Consider the following 19,268-nt stretch of genomic DNA (forward strand, 5'->3'; position numbering starts at 1 on the left):
AATATCACAACTTTCTGTCCTCACAGTTTCTTCCTTAGCGACCCTTTCTGTCCTCACAGTTTCTTCTTTAGCGACTCCAAAGTCAGAGCGTGTGTAGGGAGACAGAAGACTGTCCCAGGATGACCCAGCCCATCTTCTACTGTTTCCAGGAAGGTGTCCAGAATATGCTTTCTAACCTGAAAAGGGAAGAGTGGGACCCCTCCTGCAAATAATAGATAACCAGATCTCTTCAGTTGTGTTGGACTTCCCAGAGTTCATAAAGAAATCGGTGCCATGTGCATTTCAGTGTTTTAGCCACTAATTGTGAAAGTGCTTCATCCTGACCTTGTAAAAATTGTCCCTTCAAAAATCTGGGAAAGTGAAATATCATCGAAGTGATGCTGTTTTCCTTTTGGTCCTCCAGGGCAGTAAGCAAACTAATGTGTTAAGTGCTTCATTCTGTGGATTTGACAAAAACTTCTGTCAAAGAAGATGCAGACAGAGAACCTCAGGGAATCTTAGAGGCTGTGACAGCAGTGTTCTCCACCGCTCCATCTTTCATGAGTCTTTTCCCTGTCATTATGTTATGAGAGTCCTCTACATCTGTCAGATTGAAGTGCAAGTTTTTAATACACCTGTCAGCTTTGGTTTTTTTGGTTTTTTAATAAGAAAAATGTACTTTGTTGATTTTGGCAGGTTGGATTTTTTTAATTCTTCTTTTAAACAGTTTCCAGATTAAGGTCCCTAGAAACCTCAGAAAAAACTCATCTCTTCCCTCTCTGTTCTTTCCTTCTCTCCATTTTTCAGAAACAACCCTCAACAGTTGGGGTTCTTAAGGCGGTTGCATATGGCTCTCCAGGAGACTGTCTGATGGATTGGAGTTAGAAACTGGTAATGTGCCTTTCTAGAAGGAAAGAGAAAAAATTGTCTCTAAAATAGATGACCATGCTGTACTTATTAATAATTGATGTTATGTTGGGCTACTTCTTTCTTCTATTTTTAAACTGGAGGAAGAGGTGGAAATTTTAATGGAGGGGTAGTTGGGATCCTATGATTCCTATTTGAAAGACGGGATCCCCAGTCTGATAACCTAAAGCAGCATGCCAGCATGTCTGTGTGTGCCTGGAGAAAACTGCAGTATGAAAACTGTCACCAGTTTCATACTGATATCAATTCACTCATCTCTGTTATGAGGATTTTACATACATAATGTCTTTAACCTCACGTATAAGTTCTCAACTGTGCTTGTATTCTAAAACCACAAGAATTGGGAAATCTATAGTTACTTTTAGGAGAGGAATTGAATCCCTGCCAACTTGTATGTTGCTGATACTACACTCTTCCACCGTGCCCAGTACAGCCAAATGTGCAGGCTCTTAGCAATATATAGCAATTACTACAAAGGACACAGGAGGAGTGCTCCAGAGTGATGTAATCCTTAAAATGTGTATTCCCTGATGCAAATAGATGAGTTCATTTTTGTACAAAACAAACTTTCGAGGTGAAAAAGTAGAAGCCTATCTGTTGGCCTCCTTGGAGAGTTGTGCCACCTCCAAGTCTAGGCTAGCTGTTCTCTGCTGGGTCTGTCTGAGAAGCAGTTGCCCAGTGGGAAAGGGGGAGAAGTTGGCAAAAGTTTTTATTTTTTGGTTTCAGTTTTTAGATTGAGTGGATTTAAATCAGAGTAGCTCAGTTAAAGTCAGTCTAAGAGAAGGGTTGTTTTTATTTTTTTGCTATTTTAAAGGCAAGAACACAAATGTGATGTCATTGTTGGGGAGTACCATTTCTATAGTGTGTGCTTCAGCAGAAGAAAGTTACTGAAGTATATATACTGAAGCACCTCTTTTGGTACCGAATGGCTACAGTTGAAATTTGCCAACTGGAAACCTGCTTCTCTTACATTTCATGTAGACTTTTGAGTTCCTTACCAAGAGCAAGGAGACTGGAAAGGAAAGCAATCAAACCTACTAACCTTCTTAGCTCTTAGCAGGAAGCCACCAGGCACAAGTACAGACTGTAGTGAAGCAGGAGGAAAAAGCTGCAGATTTGCAGCTTGGTAAATTCCTGTTAAGCCTCAAGAAAGTAGCTTTGGTCTGAGTTTACTCATTACAAATCCTCAGGGAGTCTGTCTGGTGGATGTCTCTCTGTTTTGGGAGTTCTGCAAAAGTGAATTTTGTCCTAGCATCTCACCAGAGGTGATAACTTTTTTTTTTTCTTGCTGGATAATATTTTCTGCTTGGTTTTATTATTTGTAAATGAGATTCTGTGTGCCCAAGATCAGGTTGCACACTGGCACCTCAAAGTCCACTTGTCTACGAGGCTAGCTGAGGACTAGATTGCAGGTCTATGTCCCACAGAAACCTAAATACCTGGGAACACTTTTAAATACGTGTAGACTCTTCTTTGCAAAGGAAGGAAATAGGGATTATTTAATTTTTTTTACCTTGCACCTAGTATTGCCTCAACCAGCCAGTTGTTTATTTCATTAATTGTAACAGTATGTTCTTACTTTGTCATCTGTGGGTGTTAAACAGTTGCTAATTCATTTTCTAAGAATGGTATCAGTGCCTGCATGCTATCTGCCTTCCAATTTATTGCTTTTATAAAGTCCTAAATGAATTATTCTAGCTTGCTTAGGTCTGGGAGACTGAACTTGCTGCGTTGTTGACTGACCAAGCTTTTCTTTGAAATATTAAGATTTATAAACAGGAAGAAAAATAATTCTTATCTTCATCCCAGACTTGTTCTCAAGTCTGCCAATATTCAAGGCAAGCGACATGGTAAAAATGTGGGTGGAGAGGGGAATGTGTTCAGCAGGATACAGAGAAAGGGAAGGACACTCTGGGTGGGAGAAAGATTCTCTACTGGGAAATAAAAGATGTTGGGTGTGTGGTAGCGCAGTTTCAGGGATTTATGTCATCAACATTAATAGCCCTTTGGATCTGAGGTCAAATTTCATGCTGAATCTTTGTTGTGCCATTTTCTGTCTGCTGTTTTATTGGTGAGCTTGGTCATTCCTGCCTTCGGGACCTGTGTTTCTGTATTTCAGGTGTTGTTCTGATCGTGAACTGGTAGCTGGATCCATCTTAGTTTTGATGGAAAAATTGTGTTGTTTCAGGCATAAAATGCTTTTTGAACTATTGCTTTTTTTCTTAAAAAAACCAAACAACTCCCTCCCAAATTACCTACTATTTGTGTTGCAGTTATGCTAGACTTGGTTTAGAGCAAACTAGGTTTCGTACATAGGATGAAGAGGATTAATTAATTTAATCCTGTTAATTTATATCAGGATGAAACCTCTTAAAATTATTTGGAGAAAAAAGCTAACATGTGTGCCCAGTCTTTGGAGAAATTTGGAGTTTCAACATTTAACCCAGAAAGCTTTGTTTACATAAAACCTATGAATCTCAAACAGAAAGAAGTCTCTTGGCTTTACTGGTGTGAAGGTGTTAGCGTGTTTTCTTTCTCTCCTTTTTTTTCTTCTGTTGAATACTGAAATCTGATTGACTTCTGTATAAGTCCCCAAATGTGCCTGCTAAATTGGCTTAGAATATTAGTTTAATGATCATCTGTTTTCTTATTGCCCCCTTGAAGAGTTTTCTAAAAGTGCAGTTTCATTATTGAAATGAAAATATTTCATAGAATCGTAGAATGGTATGATATTTCTTCAAAAAGTTAGACTTTAAACTTATTTTTCATCTGGCTCATAAAAAGATCTATTTTCAAGTAGTAAAATAACATAATTTTTAACAAGAACATTTTTAGCACTCTCAGATGATCCGTCTCAGTACTTTCTAGGATTCATATTTTTTGGATTTCTGTTAGAACAAGAACAGGAAAAAAAAAAGAGCAAAACCTCTCTTCAAAATAGAACATAATTTGGCTTGATTTAACCTGACTCTTGCTTTAACAAAGGAAAAGAAAAATCAAGCTCTATAGCAGAAGAGATTTGTATCTTCACTCTTGCGTATTCTTCTCCAGATGGGAGAACAAATATAAAATTGACTAGTACCTTGAATCCTAGAACATAGTTTGACAGATCTGCCACTGATGACGAAGTATCATTTGATGGGGCGATAACCTTGTTTCTGTCACTACATAGCAACAGTCCTAATATAGTTTTCAGTATGAAACCCATAGCATTCATGTAATCATTTACCAGGGGCTTTAAAGGTTGGGGAATGACAGCGATACAGACTTTGTGAAAATAAATTGTATACTTGACGTCTACTGAACACAAGCAGAATTGAAAAGTTTTTTTACTCTTATTTTCTAAATGAGATTATGAACATACCGTTTAGTGACAACTTTTTGCTACTGTTTTCTAACTTGGGTTTCTGTCATCAAAAGTAATTTTCTTCATGATGTTCGGTGTTTGAGCATGGAGAAGACTGCATGTCTGTAATGCAGCACGGAAAGCGAGAAAAGTGAAGGCACGCTTTGCAGCGTCTCTTACATGCCTGAGTTGTCAGGGTTTAGAAGGCAGCTTGCAACACCTGCCCAGTTTGGGAAGGTCCCTGCATTATAATATAGGGATCCTCTGTTCTGCTTTGACTTCTCCTGCACGTTGTTGAATGCAGGTGGTTTTTAAGGAAGGTAGCTGTTGTTGTTAGTCACTTGTGCTTATCTGATTCCCAGGCTACTGCAGAAGGCAGCCATGTGGGTTTCTTCCTGTAACTGTACCTTAGCAAGCTCAGTACTTTTCATTAATCCCTTCTTGACCCTTCATAAATGAAAACTAATACGTGATTGTTTTTGTTTTGCAGCTTGTCTGATTTCTGCAGCAATCTGAAAGGGTGCTGGTGTCCAGGACTCCAAGACTTGGTACTCTGTTACATATTTTTCACCAACGAGCTGGGGAAAGTAAGTAACCTGTTCTGTGTCTGGGAATCCTGTGTGAAGGGTGGGGAGATTCTTTTTAATGCTTGTCACTCACAGTGAAGTCTGACATTTCTGCCAGCACAGAGACTGGAGGTACCTGTATTTCTATGCAGTATTTACATTGTTTATCAAGATCTTCAGAGCAAAGATGCTTCAGCTTTTCCAGTACTCCAGCAAGAGTAGTTTTTGCAGATTAGCAGTATTTGTGTGACAAAGCACTACGACTTGCTCTGCCTCCTTGTGTGAGAACACAACAGAGGTGTTTCACAGGAGTGCTGTTCCTCTATGGTGTTAGAAATACTCTTTTTAGTGGGGACAACTGAGTTGGATTTCAGTGTTCTGAGCAGCAGAAGTGTAGTCTCCTGTGATGTATCCAAATGGTTTTATGTGGGTCTTGGAGACGGAGAGCAGCCTGGAGCAGCAGGTGCTACATTGCACCAGCTGAGGAATCAATGTGGAGGGCTTATCTGGTGGCACATTCCTCAGCAGCCTCTGCTGCTGTGTGTTTTTCCTTCTATCTCATGGGATGTTACAGGCTGGCAAGCCAGTACCTGACAAGCCACAGGGCTTCTCATCTTCAGAAATAAGAAATGTGAGAGGTCTGGCATTACCAGCCCACAAAGAAAGTACTGTTTGCTGAAAGATTTGGGCTATACGTGTCTGTCTGTAGGTTTGACAATGCCAAATAAGCAATTGTGCTGGCAGAGTCCTGCAGAGAAACTGCACCATTTGCTGCCAGAGGCAGAAAGTTTTTCCATCAGCATTGTTGTTCTGTTTTCCTGAAATGTCACAGCACTCTTCTGGGCTTTTGCTGATGTGGTCCTTACAAGGGATGCTATTTTGTACTGTCTTAACTGAACTTTTCCCAGAGAATTCTTTATTTATATGAGACTTCTCATCCTGATGAATTTCAGAGGTTTTATGGTTTGTCCACACTATAGCCCCCATTCTCCTCCCCTTTCCCCCTGAGCTATGCTCCAATGAGACAAACTATTTCTCATTAAAGCAATCTTTACACAAAGAGAACGATGAGACTCTAGCCAGGGCTAATTTTGCGTTGATATCAGTTGTGTGGCACACAATAGTTTTAGCCAGTGCAGTAAGATGGCTCCTAAGGGTTTATATAAGGGTTCAGGGTTAGTCTTGGTCTTCATGCTCTTTTGTGCATGTTAATCAAGCAGACTTAGTAGTCTGTAATACACAGTGGGCTGGGCTAAAAATGCAACTTTTCTTTCCAAGTTGGTTTTCTTTAGTGTCTATACCTACCTGACAGAACCTCAGTTCTCACATGGGATCTGAGCAGTGTCCTTCTAAAACAGAGTTGCCATGCAAATTATTGTTTTTTTGTTGTATACTAGGTCATTCTCATCTCTCTTCTTTTTAAATGTGTTTTCCCTTGATCTTCTCCTTTTCACTAGAAGAGCTTGTAAGTCCTCTTCCTGAGTCATTTTATGTATCACTAAGGGAGCCTAATAATTTCCCGTAAGTAAAATTCCAGTCTTACTCCTGGGGAAAAAGCTGTTGGGTTGAGGACATTCACTTTAATAGGACTCATCACCCTAATTCATCTTGCTCCTCTTTGCAGCCCTTTCCACTTTCCTAAAGGCCTGTCCATCAGAGCATCTTTAGGTGAATTGCTTGCTGTGTGATACATGGCTGGCCCTTGGTTTACTGTTAAGAAGCACTCTGTCAGGGCACTGTGCAGCCACTGGCCTGACATTAGCTTAGGTGTCTTGCAGGCAGCTTTGTGAGACCATTCCTGCTAATCTTTAATCAGCATTCTCATGGCAGACTTCTTTGATGCCAAGCTGAGGGCAGTAGTGCTTCAGTTATTGCTGAAACTCCTCACCTAAGCTGCTCATGGAGGATACAGCTTGCCAGATCCTAACTTTTCAAATGAAAAGGAAGGGTTACTCATTTTGTGATAGCTGTGGGCTTTGGAGGTAATGGAATTGGTGTGGGTTCATTTAGTTGTGAGCAGCTGTCACTGCTTTTGCAGACAAGGCTTGAATGTTATCCTTGTAGTGGAGCTGGTGCTCAGCATGTTGTCTTTGAGATCGCAGATGCTTTCCAGATTTTACTGGACTAACACGTTTGTTTAACGTGTCTATAGAATATATTTTAAAGGTGGAAGTCCATGCCAAGAACAAACTATGGACACAGCTCAGGTTGTCCTTAAGGCCATATCAGCATCTTTGCCCATCCGCCACTGGGATCTCTTCAGCTAATAACAAGAGAGTTCAGTTTCCGTGGCTGTTGCAGTGTTTCTGCTGAGACAGTAATTTCTGTAGCATGTGTGCTTTTCTGTAAGGAGCTGAACTAGTTTTAACAGATTATTTCATAGGCTAATAGAAAATCCGTGATGGCTTTCACCTCAGGAAATACTTGTATTAGTGGCACCTCTTTACTTCAACAATTTCTTTATAAGAGTCATTTAAAACTATTGGCTACAAAGCAATCAGGTTGATCGAGCCTACGCTTCAGGTCCAGATGTGTCCCAAAAGACTCATATTCTGTGATGCTTTGTAAGGAGCCTGAAGGAGACCTACTCTAGGTGGCCTGCTGAGGCAGGGGGATTGGACTAGATGATCTTTCCAGCCCTTAAGATTCTGTGATTCTATGAAGTCCCATTCTAATTGACGTCAGTTCAGCCTGTTTTAGTGCTCAAATCATATGAGATTATCTATAGTACTTGTTACTTGGCAAATATGGTTGCAGAACCTCCATGGTAGCCCCCCAGTAGCATGCTGCAAGCCCTGTCTGTGACAACAAAGGACTGGAGAGAATAGCTGCTTGTTTGTGGAAGATGTTATTCACAAAACCAGGCTAATTCTCTGGTGCCTGATTTGGTTAATAATAGTAACGGATTGTGAAGGAAGCCCTGGGGGAAATTCTCAAATTGCAGCAGGTGAATGTGATAGCCTGTACTTTTGCTCTCAATGTTGTCATCCCTAATCATCACCTTTTGCCACTTGTAACATCAGAAGATGATGTATTGGGTAGTGTAGGACATGGTTCGGTCTTTTTTACTACCTTAATATGTCATACTTTCAAAAAGAAATCTCTTACTGTATTGATAGCAATTGTCCTTGGAAAGCAAGGACACAGCTCTTGCCTTGAGGGAGGGTGTTCTCAAGAGGAGAGCTACAAAAAGAAATAATTGAATCTTAGTTGGTTGTTTGTCTTGAGCTAGTAGTTTATTCTCCCCAGACTCGACTCGTTTGTCAAAAAGAAGGAAAATGGTACCATGAGGTAGAAATTACCAATACCTTAGGAAATGTTAAATAAAATTGCTTTTTTAATAGGCTGTTGTAGTATTTGACATGATTATTCATGGCTCAGGATTATGAATCATTGGTGACAACGTGAAACTCTATTCTGACAGTTGTTTTAGTTATTCAAAACAATGCTTTTTCCTAAGAAGTTTTTCTGTTGAGAAAAGTGAAACTCTTATGTGATAACTGCAGATAATAAACTATATTTTGACTTATGTCTCTTCTTTTTTTTTTTTTTTTTCCCCTTCTACAGAGAATACTTTCCACTGCATTATCACAGAAAAAAGTGGCATGTGATAGGTCAGCTTAGGAACAGTTTATGTAGTATTGCAGCAGTTGTCAGTAAAATATGGGTTGTGAATGGAGACAGAAGGAGGTACCCGGGAACATGCTTATATTAATCTAAATACATGTCATCATTACCTTTGAGCAAAGAATCAAGGAGCCCCAATGTCTCACAACTACTGTCTCACAACTACTTTTCTGTTGTTTGTGCAAGTGATTTTGGTGACTGATATTAGTCTAGAGCTGGATTCAGATGCAAGGTAGGTCATGTCTGTGCCTCATTTAACATCCAGAAAGTTTGACCGGTGTTTTATCTCAGTATGCTAGGCATGGGTTTCAAATACTCTTTTAAAATAAAACTACAAATCCTACCTTATATGATTTGACTGTCTCTTGTAGACATTACTTTTTAGGGAAGGTGAGGCTATACAGGTACTTTGACAAAATCTCCTAATATTATTTTCAGTGTAATTTTTTAAGTTTTTTTCAGAGATATTTCAGTGTGACACTGGTACATTAATCACGATTTTTCATTATAGGGCTGTAGAAATAGTTTGTGTAGCTTCCTTCTAGAAAGACATAAAAAAATCCTAGGATTTTTATCTCCTTATTTTGTTAACTGACCCTAAAGTAATATTTTTTTCTATGATGCTGCAGAAAGCACTCTTTCCAATATTTTTTCTGTTTTCTAAAATGCTGAAGTGTTTCTTACAGCCAATGAACAACTGTTTAGTCAGTAGAGATTTTAAACGAGTTCACTGTATTGAATGACTCTGCCATAAAACCTGCCAATACTGGAAACAAAGGTGAGAGGTTTCTTTTGTGTAGTTTAGTTGTATACCTCAACATTGTTGTCCACATGAGTTGCTTCTGACTTTATTTTTCCTTTGTATTCTTGTGGGTTAAACAAAAAAAAAAAAAAAACCAAAAAAAATAAAACACAACCCAGAGGGCTGAAGTGTTGTTAAAAATAGAAATCAGCTGCCTGCTTTCTACAAATAAGACCCTAGTCCTTCCTTCAGTAGCAAAAGAAATGTACTGCCTACGTTGCTAGACCAGTAGCTGTTCTTCAGTTTGTGGCAAATGGAGACATTTAGACACATGCTTGCTAACTGTATGTAGAAAAGGCGGATTCTAAGGGGGGAAAAAAATAGTAGAAATTGAAACAGGGAACCATACCTCAAAGCAGTTCATCTGCTTTCTATCATTCCTGGTCTTGACTGTTTCAGAGAAATAAGAAGGCCAAGAAATTGTGCAGAAGGCTGAGTGAAAAATCTGTTCACAGAGCTTCTTCCAAATCCTCTTAGATGAAAGCCATCTTATCCTTTGAAACTTGATACCTTGAATCTCAGGTGTTTGAGTGGGGATTGTGGGGTTTTGTTCTTGAGTTTGTTTGTTTGTTTTGTTTGTGTGTAGGTTTTGAGGGGAGATTTGTTGATCTAGTTTTGGGGGATTTGGGGTTTTGGTTTTTTGTGTTTTTTGTTAAAACACCTTTGTACTCTGAATATTCTTGTTCTTCGCTAGCCATGCACTTCTATAACTCTGCTACATTTTTTTTTGTCCAGCATGGTTGTTTAAGTTCTTGTTAACTTCCCAGTGAATTCCACAGAAAAAAATTTTGTTTTGTTTTTTTTTTAATTTACCAAAAAAAAAATCACATCAGAGGAAAGACTCTCATTCAGATGCTTATTTCCATCATATTACACAATTAATAACTTTTAAAATGATTCCATTAGATTATTTTATACCTTTTTGGAAGGCTATTCTTGGACCATCTTTCTCTGATGTTAGACATGTTTCAATTTCCAGCTTAAATTTAGCAATGGCTGTTTTACATGCACTCATTTCTTGTGCCAACGTTACACTTGAAAGTTTTTATTGCTTCTCTCAGTCTTTGTTTTGCTGTAAGCCAAAACATTAATATCCTTGTACAAGACAGAAACCTGGTACCTTGATTATCTTCCAGTTTCCTGTATTTTCCATTAATCCCTGGTGTGTGAGGGTTAAGATGCCACTGGGCAATTTCAGATGAGGTCTGAGCATTACATTGCATGATGGTGTCATCATCTTCCTACTTCTGCATGAAAGGCTATAACCATAGAATATATTTGTATGCATCACCCTGGAAACTCAGTCTCTTTCTTCCATCATGTCCAAACATTTGCATCACAGCCCAATATTGACAGCAGAATTTTGTAGTCATTCTCTGAATGGATGACCTTGTGCTCTGTTACTTTATTATGTTTCATTATGATGCTTCTCAGCGTCCAGTTTTCCTTTTGGTGATTTCATCTTTCTTCTTGCAGCAGAGTGTACAAATTATGTTTCATCAGCAGATTTTGCTAACACCTTTTGTGACAAGATCATTCATGATAATATTAATTGAAATTTCCTTTTTTGGTTAACTTGTCTTTTCCTTTCTCTTACTGTTTCAAAAGAAATTAAAAATTTGCTTCCACTGAACCATTTACTTGGACCTTTCTTTGTGTACCCTTTTGTTAACTTCTCTGAGGTAAACATTTTGTACTTCCCTTAGTGCAGCAAAGCTCATGTACAGCAGATTTGGTAAATAGTTGTTCCTTAATTTTACAGTCTCTGAAAAATATTTCAAGACACTTGGGCTTGTCTGGGCTGCTGAAGTTTGTATACTGTGTCTGAGATCAAAATCAAACTTGGAGGAAGCCTTTGTTAGTGTCTTCTGTTGCCACAGGTAAACAGAGCCCAGAGTGTGGTGATAAATGGAGCAGAGTCAATTTGGACACCTGTGACCAGAGGGATTCAACAGGGGTCAGTTCTGGGGCCAGTCTTGCTCAACATCTTCATCAACCACCTGGGTGAGGGGACAGAGTGTACCCTCAGCAAGTTCACTGATAACACCTAACTGGAGGACTGGCTGATTCCCCAGAAGGCTGTGCTGCCATTCAGCAGGATCTCAACCGGCTTGGGAGGTGGGCAGAGAGGAACCTCATGAGGTTCAACAAGGACAAGTGCAGAGTCCTGCAACTGGGGAGGAACAACCCCATGCACCAGTACAGGCCGGGGATTGACCTGCTGAAGAGCAGCTCTGCAGAGAGAGACCTGGGAGTCCTGGTTGACAATAAACTATGTCAAAAGCAGTGTGCCCTTGTGGCCAAGAAGGCCGATGACATCCTGGGATGCATCAAGAAGAGCGTGGCCAGCAGGTCGAGGGAGGTGGTTCTCCCCCTCTGCTCTGTCCCGGTGAGGCCTCATCTGGAGTCCTGTGTCCAGTTCTGGGCTCCCCAGCTCAAGAGGGACAGAGAACTTCTGGAGAGAGCCTAGCGCATGGCCACCAAGATGATCAGGGGACTACAGCATCTTTCTTAAGAGAAAAGACTGCAGGATCTGGGACTGTTCAGCCCAGAGAAGAGACTGAGGTGGAACCTCATTAGTACTTACAAGATTTAAAACGTGTATGTAAGGAAGATGGGGCAACACTTTTTTTCTGTAGTGTCCGGTAATAGGACAAGGGGTAATGGACAAAAGCTGAAACACAAAAAGTTCCACTTAAGGAAAATCTTCTTTACTATGAGGGTGAGGGAGCCCTGGCACAGGCTGCCCAGGGAGAGTGTGGAGTCTCCTTCTCTAGAGATTTTCAAAACCTACCTGGATGCATTCCTGTGTCACCTGATCTAGGTGGACCTGCTTTAGTAGGGAGGTTGGGCTAGATGATCTTTAGAGATCCATTTCAATGCCTACGATTTGTTAAAGGAGCAGTTTGCTTCAGCATCAGTTCTCTGGTGTGAATTGTATTGTAGCTGGTTGTCCAATGGTCAGGAAGCAGTTAAACCCGCCCCCCCCCCCCCAAGATATTAAAAAATTATGTATTTATGCATAAACATATTTATCTAATAAATGTATATATGTATTTATCTTTATAAGAATGATAGAATAAACTTTTAGAAGAATCTTTACTTTGAAGTTTCTAAATAGAGCCCACACTACATTTGTTACTGCATCTGCTACTACCAGATCCCCAAGGAGCAGCAAAAGCTAATGCTGTGACTGTTGTGTTGCAGACTGGGGATAAAAAAATAAAATAGGAAACTCCAACGGCAGGAAGGATGTGTAAGAAGAAAAAAACAGAATTTTGTGATTTTTTTTTTTTTTTCCTTCTGGTATTTTAAGATAGAAAGATTGGAGGCTGATTGAAACAGTGATAAGGAAAGTCACTGAAGATATCTGCTGGTGGTGGATCTTGAAGGCTTTCCTAGTAATCATGGGATTCAGAAACAGCCTTGGTTTGAAATTCTGGTCTTCTGACAGTAGATGGGTTCCCCTGTACTCACTGGTTCCCTGGAAGGGTAAAACACAGGGACAGTGGCTTAGGTCACTTAGATGCAAGCAGACAAGACGGATAAACTGGGAATTTTTGTCTTGAATAATAAAATATATAGTATGTAGTGGAGGATACTAGTAAGTTGAGAAAGGTGTTGGTTTTGATTTTATCATTTTACTGTTCAGACAGAACATTTTTGATTTAGCAGATATATCTGTTTGGAGAGAGAAGCTGTAGCTCATTCTATTAGTTAACTGAATGCTGTCAAATAAAGACATTACATTTTTCTGAAGCTTATGATTCTGTTTTATCTCCATTTCCAAGTTTTGCATCCATTCTTAGAAGTACAGCAGCAACATTGTGTTCATTCCTAAAAGGCTCAGGAGGGATAAAAGTGAGAGCAGTGAAAAATACTTTTCACTGATCTGGGTGTAAATGAGATTCAGAGTGCATCACTGCAAGCCTAAATACCACCCTCTTGTTTTAGGCTTTATGGGAAGATGTACAGTTGTGTAGTGTCTTTGCACTCAAGCAGTGCTCCACAGCTTGGCACACAGCCCAACCTTGCTGCATCCCCAGAGCCTTGAAGCAGGGCAGTAGTGGTCTGATCAAAAAATCTTTTTTTTTTTTTCTCCCCATACACAACTTCTAATTTAACAAATCCCCTGCAAAGAGCAGGTCAAGTTGAGATGATTAGCTGATACAAGTTCAGGTAGTTGCCTGAACATTCACTGAAGTGAATGAAGTTATTTTGATTTGTAACAAACTGGCAATATTGTAGGCAGTGTTTTCCTTTGTGTTAGAATATATATGGAGTGTGTATATGTGTATATATATATATTTGTATGTAAAATGTCCTCTTGCTTCCTTTTACTATATGGCCAAACAAAATGTGGGTTAAGATAACTTATGTAAAATAAATAAATATGAAAAGGAAGTGTATTTTACTCAGTGTGTATTGTCTGTGCAGGGAGTGAGGGTCAGGGGACTCTGAATGACTTGGATTCAGCTTGCTGTACATGATCTGGCTGTAGAAGTACTGAAACACTGAATTTCAGAAAACTACATTTCTGATTAATTAGGAATTCTGACAAAGCCTCAAATATAAATTAGAGACACTAGGAATTTTGTCCAAGTGACTGATACCGATGATATCCCCCCACATAGTGTATGGGAAGTTCTACTAAGCAGGCACGTGACACACAATAGCTGGAAAAGATGACCATAAGGAAAAAGACCTCATGAAGGACTAATTAATAATGGAGAAGAGGGAAAGCATTCAAATGGGAGCTTGTTTGGGGGAAGTTAGAAGAACAAAGACAGCCAAGAAATATACCGGACAGAGCACTGCAAGCAGGAATGATTACAAGAAACATAAATTTGATTAGAGTGAATTTATTGGAAGGAAAATTGTGGAGTCACCAGGTTTTTTGAGCAGGACAAGACTTTCCAGGTCTCTGAACATGTCTGGTGTCTCGATTACATTGCATCCCAGACAGGTCCAAGGGTGGTAAACCTATGAGGCTGGAATACAGGCAGGACATCCCCTTGGCTGTGGAGCTGTGATTTTGCCTTCTGTTCCCGGAAGGCTTTTATCCTGTGCCAGAGAATGGGGATGACGGGGAGCAAGTCCTTTGGTAAGCAGGGCAGCATCCTGCCTCTCTGCAGCCACAGGCGGTAGGAAAGCGGAACCTGCTGGGTGTGAGCAAAGCTGGAAAGGCAGATGGCTGCCTTGGGTAACAAACGACTCCTTAAGAAACATCTTCAAAACGGCAAAATATGGTTTGGTTTGGTTTGGTTTTTTTAGAAAGTGGTAGTTATTAGGTAAAAAATAATGGATATGAATCATTAATGACCTAAAAAAAGGCCACAGACGCAATGATAGAAGATATTTGGCTAGTAGACAACATTACACTTTCTCCAAGAGCTAGTTTGGCTTGAGAGATCCACATCTGATAGCTTTTCCCAGCAGCAAAAATGAATGTTCTGTCTCTGTATGTGCCTCCAGAAATTGGCAACACAACTTCTTAATGGCCTGGCTTTGTGCTTTGCTTGCTTCTTTAGATTTTGTTTTGCTCATGTTGTCCTACAGGTTCTGCTCTGATACTCTGAGTGACTGCTTTGAATGCAGGCAAAGTGAGAAGCAGTTGACTAGGGACAGCATATTTGCATTATATGTGTAAAACCCTTCATATGTTTATGAAATATGTGTATACAAATACTCTTTCTTATCTCAAAGTGACCCATCCACCAACCTTACAAGCTTTTATTTTTTAATTGTATATTTTTTTTAAATCAGCCTCTTTCCCTCTCTGAACCCTTTGCTTTTGTGTAGAACCTGTGGCCCCTGTGTGCTTTTAAAACAATGCAAAACATTCCTCTCACTCATCCCTAGCAGGACTATTTCCTGGTATTCAAAGGAAGACTTCAAAAGTGGGACTGTGTGGGGTTTTTTTGGTCAGAATAATACCCCAGAGAGTACTGGAATGTAATTTCTTGAGTAGGTGTTCCTTGAAAAACTTAATGCAATAACCTATGTGTGTAGCTGTTCCTTATGAGTATTGAATGATGTAGGTGTTCACACTTGGATGACTTCTGTAGGTAATTTGCAGCCATCTCTTCTCTTTTGTATCCTTTTTCTTGGGTGTGTGAGTGTAGGTCTGCTGGCAACCTATGGTATGAGATTATAGCAGCCAGTATAAATGTACCTACATATGTTAGCAAACATTGCTTATAGAGAACCAGGGAAGGTCAAGGAGTCAGATGGATATTTAATAACCTCAGCAGCAGCATGCCTTAACAAATAAATTTGAGTGAAACCCAAAAATGGTTTAATGTCCATTAAAGGTATGGAGGTGGTACTGTGAATCTTTTGTCCTCAAACAAAAATCAAAATACTTCAAACATGACTGTATGTGCCTGTCCTATAGACATAACTCTTGATTTGACTCTCTCTTTAAAAACAAAGGCACCAGAGTTTAGTTTTAATTTGGTAGTGTCAAAAGATACAAGTAACAGAAGTAAAATGAAACTTTTACGTAGCATTTATAAAAACTAAGAAATGTTAAAAAGCAGCTCTGTAAAGAAACTGGCTTAGCAAGATGACAGCCTCAGCTGAAAGTCATGGCAGGCCTTTCTGCAACATGATTTATGCCCTTATTATGTATGATGATGAGTAGCTGGAGGCTCTGTCACCATAACACCTAGGAAAGAGATGTTATAAGGTGAAGTGTATAGTGCTTTCAGGTGCTCCCCTTGGTGGCAGGTATGCAGTGATAGTACTCAGGTTTTGTTTCCATGGTTGGTTGTAAGGCTGGCCATTTGAAACAAGTCAGGGAAGATCATCAAAAACGGACCAAAAAAAAATCTTCAGAGCCAAATAAAAACATTTATTGAAGAAAAAACCCATAAGATTATATGTATGTTTGTGCATATAGAGTTTTATTTTTCCATCTCTATAGTTAAATTAAACTATAAAACACTTCTAAAGCAACTTTGCAGTAGAATAATAATAAAAAAACTCAGAAAGCTGTTACTAAACAAAGGTGAGTGAGCAGGTTACAATCTAGTACTAAGACTACCTGATCTGACATATTAGGTACATTTAGGTTTAACTCAGATCTACGTGTAGCTGTGGATATCTTAGTGTGTCGACTTAAAAACAAAGTTCAAATCTTTACATATATTGTACTTGGATCTTTTGAAAAGAATATTTGACGTCTCTTTCCATTTTGCTTACTGTTCCCATAGATGTATGTGGAAAATAAGTGCTAGTTTTCAAATGCTTTGGCTACAGCATTTGAATACCAACAAGGTCACTTACATATTTCTGTGGGAGTTCTCTGAGCTTCCTATTACTGAGGAGTCCCTCTGAGATTCACCTGGGTGAATGAGTGTCTTTAAAAGGCATGTTATTTAGGCTTCTCTGGTTGCAATAAGATTTCATTAACACTTGCAAATATTTAAAGGGTCGATGTTGAGAAAATGAGGCCTCACTTTTTTTCTGTTGTCTCCAGTGACAGGATAAAGGGTAATGGAAAGAAGCTGGAACACAAAACGTTCCACTTAAACTTATATGTAAGCGTGATGGAGCACTGGCACAGGCTGCCCAGGGAGGGTATGGAGTCTCCTTCTCTGGAGACTTTAAAAACCTGCCTGGATGTGTTCCTGCATTGCGGTGAACCTGCTTTAGCAGGTAGTTGGACTAGATGATCTCTAGAGGTCCCTTCCAACCCCAGCCATTCTGTGAGTCTATGTTTTTTGGGAGGAAAAAAAAAAGTAAAAGAAGAAAAAAACCCAAACCCAAGCAGCATCTTTGTTTATGTTGACCTGGTTATGTACCTGCTGGTACACACAATCCAATATCACAGTTGTTTTGGTGGTCAGTTTAGCTTCACTTACTGTGTGGCACTTGCTTCTAATTTGACTTTTGATAATTGGCTTTAATCCACATTATAAATCTTTGTAATTCTCATTTTATACAGTAATTGATATAACCTTTGATATAATTAGACAGCTTTTGACACTGTCTCCCATAATATCCTCATCAGAAAGCTCAGGCAGTGTGGCTTGGATGAGTGGACAGTGAGGTGGATCGAGAGCTGGCTGAATGACAGAGCCCAGAGGGTGGTGATCAATGGCACAGAATTGAGTTGGAGGCCTGTGGCCAGTGGGGTTCCACAGGGATCGGTTCTGGGGCCAGTCTTGTTCAACATCTTCATCAACGACCTGGTTGAGGGGACAGAATGTACCCTCAGCAAGTTGGCTGATGACATCAAACTGGGAGGACTGGTTGATTCCCCAGAAGGCTGTGCTGCCATTCAGTGGGATCTCAACCAGCTTGAGAGTTGGGCAGAGAGGAACCTCATGAGGTTCAACAAGGACAAGTGCAGAGTCCTGCATCTGGGAAGGAACAACCCCATGCACCAGTACAGGCTGGGGGTCAAACTGCTGAAGAGCAGCTCTGCAGAGAGAGACCTGGGAGTTCTGGTTGACAATAAAGTAACCATGAGCCAGCAATGTGCCCTTGTGGCCAAGAAGGCCAATGGCATTCTGCGATGCATCAAGAAGAGTGTGGCCAGCAGGTTGAGGGAGGTTCTTCTCCCCCTCTACTCTGCCCTGGTGAGGCCTCATCTGGAGTCCTGTGTCCAGTTCTGGGCTCCTCAGCTGAAGAGGGACACAGAACTTCTGGAAAGAGTCCAGCACAGGGCCACCAAGATGATCAGAGGACTGGAACATCTTTCATACGAGGAAAGGCTGCAGGAACTGGGGCTGTTTAGTCTGGAGGGAGACTGAGAGGAGAACTTATTAACATTTATAAATATCTAAATGGTGGGTGTCAGGAGGTTGGAACATCTCGTTTTCTATGGTAGCTAGCAACAGCTCAAGGGGTAATGGGATGAAGCTGGAACACAAAAAGTTCCACTTAAACATAAGAAAAAACTATTTCACTGTGAGGGTGACGGAGCAGTGGCACAGGCTGCCCAGAGGGGTTGTGTAGTCTCCTTCCTTGGAGGTCTTCAAGACCCACCTGGACATGTTCCTATGAAACCTGGTCTAGGTGAACCTGCTTCTGCAGGGGGGTTGGACTAGATGATCTCTAAAGGTCCCTTCCAACCCCTACCATTCTATGATTCTGTGATTCTATATCTTTATGTTGTCTTTTTCACTGAGATTTTTGGGGGGTTCAAATGTGATATTCAAAATGATTCTACCTTTGGGTCCTCACCTGGCCTCTTCAAAGAGTAGTTTATTCACATGGTAGGCACAATTCTTTAGAAAAACTGTACTATAGTTTAATTCAACTGCTGGAGACAATAATTGTGGGCTTTTTGATTTTTAATTCATATTTAATTGTGTTTTCCATTATTTTTAAATCTATTTAACTAAGGTTTTTTATTGTGGTATGGTAAGGCCCCCTCCTAATGCAGTGCTGCTAGGTAGGGAAGAAACAGCATGTCCCAAGTGTAGATATTTTCATATAATTTAGTGAGTGTTATTGCTTTAGAAAATTGTACACCTTCCAGAAAGACAGGAATGCATTTATGAAAAATGAGTTACCTTGCAGCTCCATATATACTGATCAAATTCTTTCACAAGGTAGGGAAAGAATTGTAAATACTGTCATCCAGTTGCAATGTTTGTTTTCCCCTCAGTAAATTATTTTTTTTTAATCCTTGCACGGCTATGGACTGTTCTGGTGTATTCTGCCATGAATGATGAACTTGATGCATAGGTGTTTGAGCAGAGTAAAAATGTCAATGGATTTGGGGTGAGGAGACACCTAATTTTTTTCTACTAATAAATATGTATTTTTTAAAAAATCCTCTGGAGGAGGAAAGGAGAGACAACCATCTGCAACTTTTTTCCTTGCACAACATTATAATGTGTGGAATTAGTAGGCCACCACAAATGTTTGAAAAGGTCTATTTGGCCCATGGCAAGGAGTTGTCCCATATTGCCCTGCAAAACATAGTTTTTTGATTGAGTCTTAATTTTACTGTTTATAACTCACTTTTCATCTGAACAACCAGAATTCTCCTTTTTGTTGTCTC

At 39.9% G+C, this 19,268-nt stretch overlaps 1 protein-coding gene across 5 annotated transcripts in view; it reads left to right on the forward strand.

The window, feature by feature from the left end:
• APBB2 (amyloid beta precursor protein binding family B member 2) overlaps positions 1-19,268 on the forward strand; it is a 180,549-nt gene that overhangs the window by 48,484 nt on the left and 112,797 nt on the right. For all 5 annotated transcript variants that reach the window (XM_061993310.1, XM_061993309.1, XM_061993312.1 and 2 more), the window contains exon 2: positions 4,743-4,839. The gene's annotated coding sequence lies outside the window, so the exon portion shown is untranslated. The remainder of the gene's footprint in view (positions 1-4,742; positions 4,840-19,268) is intronic.

This window comes from Colius striatus, chromosome 3, assembly GCF_028858725.1.
Source record: "Colius striatus isolate bColStr4 chromosome 3, bColStr4.1.hap1, whole genome shotgun sequence".
In the NCBI taxonomy this organism is placed as follows: Eukaryota; Metazoa; Chordata; class Aves; order Coliiformes; family Coliidae; genus Colius; species Colius striatus.